Here is a 6,681-nt window from a genome sequence, read left to right as displayed (position 1 = left end):
GAATGGCTATGGAAATGCCATAATAGGTAGGTATAGTGGTCGTTTTGAGGAAGATATAAGGTGGCTTATGTGTGAAATAGCGTATCATATCACGGAGTTTGGATGCACTGGCAAAGTTTGCACCAACTCTCAAGGTGAGAAAGGGCAATGCACGGTACCGAAGAGGCTAGTAATGGTGGAAGGGTGAGAGTGCGTGTAATCCATGGACTCAACATTAGTGTTGCATTTGAATATTTTAATATTAAAATCTGAATGTTTGGATTGTAATATTAAAATCAGAATTAGTGTTACATTTGAATATATTCACTTCTTGAAGAATTATGCTAACCTATAGTTATTTTGGAATGATGCTGACTTACAAAAAAAGAGAACATGGGTCGGCCGATGCTCTCACCATCCCCACTTGCAAGGTATTCGACAAATTTCGTATGTGCTCTTTTTTTAGTTGTTTTCATTTTATTTAGCTATTTTTGCAATTAAGTTCAATCTAGAATATTCCATACTATAGATGAAGAGCTTTAGGGAGATGGTTTTAGATGAATCTTCCTCGGACGAGGAGGAAGAAGATGGCCTGGTATGCTTGGATCAATTGATTGCATGCACTGGACATGGAATAATTGTTCCACGGGTTGGATAAGTCAGCACAAAAGGGTAGTCAAAAGATCTAAGAATCGTGCTTGAGTTAGTTACATCAGAGGGTCTATAGATTTGACATTCATTATTTGGATTGCATGGCTCTCAATATGATTTGAATGTGTTGCCTAGATCACCACTGTTCGCAAATCTTGTTGCTGGAGATGCCCCTCCTTGTAACTATGTTATCAAGGGCCGTCAGTACACGATGGATTACTACCTTGCACATGGCTTCTATCCTTCCATGTCCACATTTGTGAAGACAATCGCGCGTCCTCAAGGCAATAAGAGATCACACTTCGCAACGCGTCAAGAGTCGACAAGGAAAGATGTTCAGAGACCTATTGGTGTGCTGCAGAAGCACTTTGCCATTGTTCATGGCCCTCCCAAGCAATTGAACCCACAGATCCAATGGCAAATAATGGCATGTTGCATCATCTTGTTGCATAACATGATCATTGAAGATGAAAGAGGTGTGAGAGAGAACTTTTAATACATCACCAATGGGGATCCCGTTAAGCCAGAACAACGATGCAAAGATGATACACAAATTTCTCCTAGCACATCGAATAACAGGAACCGCATCAGTGACTACTCCATAACACCAGTTGATTGATATGCTTCAATCATGCTCTTTGCATCATTTGGACTCTTTCGTGTGTTTGAATTTGAATAGTTTTAATTGTGAACTTTAAATTTGCAATATTCGTGAATTGTGCCAACTTTGATGTTAAGTTCGAATTTATTATGTGTGCAAATATCTAGTTGAAATGTAGTCCATACACACAAGCTTAGAAAACTTGGCAAAGAGTTTTTTTTAGGGAGTTAAGTTTTAGGGGTTCGGCTAGGAACCATTTGTTTTAGCTGAGCAAATATAAGAAGTGAAAGTGTAAGGTGCAGTTTGAGGGGTTTAATTTTAAGGAATCGTCTAGAGATGCGCTGACTTTTTTGAAGTGTTTTCTTCTGTTGAATGTCTCAAGGTGCATGCTTTGTACTCCAATTTAATATAATATCATGTTGAGATGTTGTAGGGATATAGCCGATGTCATTGCATTAGGGGTCCTGTTTTGAGAGCAGTCCTCATTGCACTGATCGAAAAACAAAATATACTACGTAGCGATGTCGCTGTGCACGGCAAAATAACCACCAGACGCCAGGAACGAAAAGGATATGTCCTCTTAATTTCAACCAGGTCATCATGGCGCGGCTACACGTATCTTGTTAAGAAGGAAAGAAACAACGACGAAATAAATAAAGAAAAAAGAAAAAGGAAAGAAACGCATAGGGTAAAGTCGGATTACTGGACCCAGTGAGCGACCCACGCGGTTTCCAGTTGTCATGCAGCCAATCAGGCGCAACGTCGCGTTCCTCGGTAAATAGCTAGGTCGACGCCACGCACCCTGCATTCTTGCATCCACCATCGTGTGTCTCCATTCTCCTTCCCGGCAATGGATCTCATGGATCCCTTCACCTCCGAGCTTCTTTCTGGCCCTCCTATCCCCGTCGCCTTATCAGCCAACAGCGCCGACACGGCGGACATCGACGACTACCTCCGCGCCATCAATGCTCTTCCTGCGCTTCGAGCCGCCGACCACTACTCCGAGGCGGCCTTGGAGGAGCCCGTACCATCCCTGCTCCTGGAGACCGCCGTCCCGGTCTCGATGCCACTGAATCCAACAACTCGGCCACGCGTCCGCAGCTCTCCGACTACGACGCCGACATTGACTTCAACCTCCGCAAGCTGGAGATGAACGTCGAGGAGCCGCCGAGGCCAGACTACCTGAAGACGGTGCAGGGAGATCGGATGAGCCCGTCCATGCGCGCCAACCTTGTTATCTGGATGGACGGGCTTACTCGGTACTACGGCCTGGCCCCCGGCACGCTTCACCGCTCCGTCTCCTACGTCGACCGCGTGCTATCAGCGCGAACCTTACCTACGACTAACATGGAGTATGAGCTCCATCTCCTGGGCGCCACGGCCGCCTTCACCGCCGCCAAATATGAGGAGCGGGACACCATATTCAAGGTGGACGCCGCGAAAATTGCCAACGACTGTGGGTTCGCCACGAGCAAGGAGGTGATCGACGTGGAGTGCAAGATGTTGGCGGTGCTCCGGTACGAGCTCAGCGAACCAACGGCCTACACCTTTGTGGACCACTTCACCAGGTACAGTAATGGAGAGAGCGACCTGGAGGTTCAGAAGTTGGCGCATCAGCTCGCCGAACAATCGCTCGTCCACTACAGATGCCTGCGGTTCATGCCATCGGCCGTGGCGGCGTCGGCGGTCTTTCTGGCAAGGCTGATCTTGAACCCAATGGCGAGCTAGGTTCGAAAGTGGAACAGGGAATTCACGGAGCTGACAGGGTACAAGCCCACGGACCTCATCCTTGGCATTGAGTCGCTGTACATGATGAATCCTGATCCTCGCTTTGCGGTCTTGTCAGCTTTTTTGCAAGACGAACAAGAATTGTAATGGGAGATTTAGGGGCGGAGAGCCAGTTGCATGATTGAATCCTGAATTGTTAAATAATGATGTTCAGGTGTATAATTGGCAAGCTCCCTTTGAATTGTGGAATTATATGCCCTATGCCGACGGCTACCAGATTCAATATTTCAATTGTACGAAATTGTCAAAGAGTAATTTAGGTTGCCCATTTTTTCGTATACAAAAATCTAGAAGTTAACCTATAAGTTTAGTTTTGATTGTGCATAGTATGATGATGCTTCGGGTTATGTATGGAGTCGTCGTCTGATGGCTTGTTGAATTTTGAGAGCTGCCATGAGAGTGAAGATAGATACCTAGCTAGTAAAATGCTTCCTGTATTCGAGAAAAGTAAAAGGCTTCCCAAGGCGGAAATGCCTAACGGAATTCGAACTCCATGGAGCCCTTTATTTGAAAACTTTAATTCAAAATATTAAGTTTCAAAAATCTCTCAAAAACAAAATACGCATCCATATGGATGATGTATACTACTCGTCTGCGAAGATTCATGAGGAAGTACTGTTTTATGCAAGCTACATAAAAAAAATAACAAGTCACATATTTCTAGCGCATGTACTATTCCCTATAAAATTACATGATTTGGGTTTTTTTGTACTGGCCACATAAAAACGTATTTCATGATGAAATCCACACACATCCAGTATGCATCTATAAATACTTGTGTACTTTCATTTTTTTTTAAACTTCAAAAGTTCATTCTTGAATGTTTGAAAAATTTAGGCTTCATGGAGGCCGAGAGCAAAAAATCAATTCTCTTCGCAAGGTTCCTTTGGACAAAATAGTGAGAACATAAAGACACCGAATCGAAGTGAGGTGGGATTCTACCCAAAAAAGGGTGCCGTGAAATGACCTAGCAGCAAGCCCACACAGAGCTTCTGAATTTGCATGATAGGTGATTTTTTTTCGATAAAGGACTTTTCATTGAATAGATACATCGAGGTGATACAATCGTATCGAAAGAAAGCTCGGCCTCTGCATATCTAGATGCACACAACCAAAAAGTCCATAGCACCCTAAAAATAAAACGATTCGATACAATGTCAATCAATAAATCGTGTCCAGCCTACGGAGCGGTAGATCCTATCTGTAAATCACACCGTCATCCATGGGGGTAGAAAACCTTCCTGGCCGTACGCTCCAGCCGTGTAGACACCATCATAAAAAGGTCCCTGTCCTCCGGCTTCTGCAGGATAGACCAAGTACGGAGCCATCGTGTACAAACATGAATAACCTGCATAGGAGATGAGACACATTTATTGTTAAAAACCACATCATTCCTGGTAAGCCATATTGCCCAGCATAAGGCCGCCGCTCCCACAAGAATATGTGCATAAAATTGTTTATTCATACCCTGAAACCAGTTGCCAAACATATTCCGTGTACTACGTGGTGGGTAAAATTCGAAGCTAATTGGACAATAGCCCAAACTGCCCGAGCGAACTTGCACTCAAAAAATAAGTGTTTGATAGACTCGTCATGTTGGAAAAGACCCATGTCTTGGAACCATGCCAGTTTCGTCGTGCATGATAGGTGAAATATGGTGCTTGCACGGAAAGAACCTAATGGGACTTAATCTACCGAGTCAATAAGCATACTAATGTATCTTCTGAAGCAATAGGTTTTCCCTACTATTTTAACCGTTAAAAAGGAATCATTTGTACTATATTTCATAGGATTCCAGTATCCACTCTAACCTCTTGGAGAAATCATGTGTTTTACCTATGATGCAATCAAACGAATGCAACTCATGGCGGATTAGAATGGGCTTGAAATTCCAGTCATGCGTTTTCCCTATTCATACGTGTTGCAATTATGTGAATCTAAGTGTCCCTTAAACGTAAAAGATATTTATTACATACATACAAAATAGTTTTTAAAAATGTCTAAGAATAGTCTCTTTTTCACTTCATATTTGCCGTCAAGTGACTGCCATTAGTGTTTTTAGGAGAATATTATTATTTAGCCCATTTAAACAATTTACTCAATATTTTACTATTTTGAACATTAAATACCCTTTTGACATGACACAAACATAAGAAAATGTTATGGCATAGTTATATAATTTTATTAAATGCTGCAAATATCATCTCGATCTTTTTATTCTTGATATTTTGGGGGTGGGAGATAAGGAGAAGAGGAGAGGACTATTTTCTGGATCACCTTTGTGATTCTTTCAGAGTAAGATGGAAGGTCTATGAAACATTTCCTTAGGCTTCCTTATATCATTAATGATCTATTAGTGTGAAATTGCCGAAAAATGCTATATACTGAACTAACTGAGTTTGCCGCTTCCCTACAATTGGCTATAAATGTGAATCAATGAATGACCAGTACTAATCAAAGTTATTCATATTGATACGCAAAACTCACTAAAAGTTGTTTTCTTCTATTGAATGTCTCAAGGTGCTTTGTAGGTGCAATTTAATACAATATCAAGTTGAGATGTTGTAGACATAGCTGATGTCATTGCCTTGGGATCCTCCCTTGAGAGCAGTTGTCATTGCCATACTTTTGATACACTTCCCCACAATAGGGGTCCTAATTGCACTGATAAAAAGAAGATCGTAGCATTGTTTTTGTACACGGCAAAATAACCACTACACGCCGATTACCGAACAAGATATGTCCTCTTGAATTTCGGCCACGTCATCATGGTGCCGAGATCGCCCGTTGTTCAACACAGAAAAAATAGATCACCCATTGTTGTTTCTTGTATGATACAATCAAACAAATTCAATTCATGTAGGATGCCAATTGGCATGAAATTTTGATTATGTGTTTTTCCTATTCATACGTGTTTGCGTTTCTGTGAGTCAAGTGAAAGGATCGATATGGTTGACTAGAGGGGGGGTGAATAGGCAACTAACAATTTTTAGCTTTTCTTTAGCAATTTAAACTTTGCATCAAAATAGGTTGTCTAGACATGCAACTAGATGAGCAACCTATATGATGCAACAAGAATAGGAACACAAGCAAGCAATATATATGAAACAAATAAGCTACACAAGTAAAGGCACGAGATAACCAAAAGTGGAGACGGTGGAGACGAGGATGTGTTGCCGAAATTCCTTCCCTTTGAGAGGAAGTACGTCTCTGTTGGAGCGGTGTGGAGGCACAATGCTCCCCAAGAAGCCACTAGGGCCACCGTAATCTCCTCATGCCCTCACACAATGCGAGATGCCGTGATTCCACTATTGGTGCCCTTGGAGGCGGCGACCGAACCTTTACAAACGAGGTTGGGGCAATCTCCACAACTCAATTGGAGGCTCCCAACGACACCACGAAGCTTCACCACAATGGACTATGGCTTCGCGGTGACCTCAACCGTCTAGGATGCTCAAACACCCAAGAGTAACAAGATCCGCAAGGGATTAGTAGGGGGAATCAAATATCTCTCAGTGGAAGTGTAGATCGGGGCCTTCTCAACCACTCCCGAGCAAATCAACAAGTTTGGTTGGCTAGGGAGTGAGATCGGGCGAAAATGGAGCTTGGAGAAATAATGGAGCTTTAATGGTGGAAGAGGTGAGTCAACGGGGAAGAAGGAG

The 6,681-nt window shown here is 42.8% G+C and overlaps 1 pseudogene; it reads left to right on the top strand.

Annotated features, from left to right (window-relative positions):
* Nucleotides 1–2,081: 2,081 nt before the first annotated feature.
* On the top strand, nucleotides 2,082–3,106 carry LOC119315884 (annotated as a pseudogene).
* The last annotated feature ends 3,575 nt before the right edge of the window (nucleotides 3,107–6,681 follow it).

The sequence above is a fragment of the Triticum dicoccoides genome, chromosome 6A (genome assembly GCF_002162155.2).
Source record: "Triticum dicoccoides isolate Atlit2015 ecotype Zavitan chromosome 6A, WEW_v2.0, whole genome shotgun sequence".
In the NCBI taxonomy this organism is placed as follows: Eukaryota; Viridiplantae; Streptophyta; class Magnoliopsida; order Poales; family Poaceae; genus Triticum; species Triticum dicoccoides.
The sequence above is the reverse complement of the archived record's forward strand: the minus strand, read 5'-3'. Positions and strand labels throughout refer to the sequence as shown.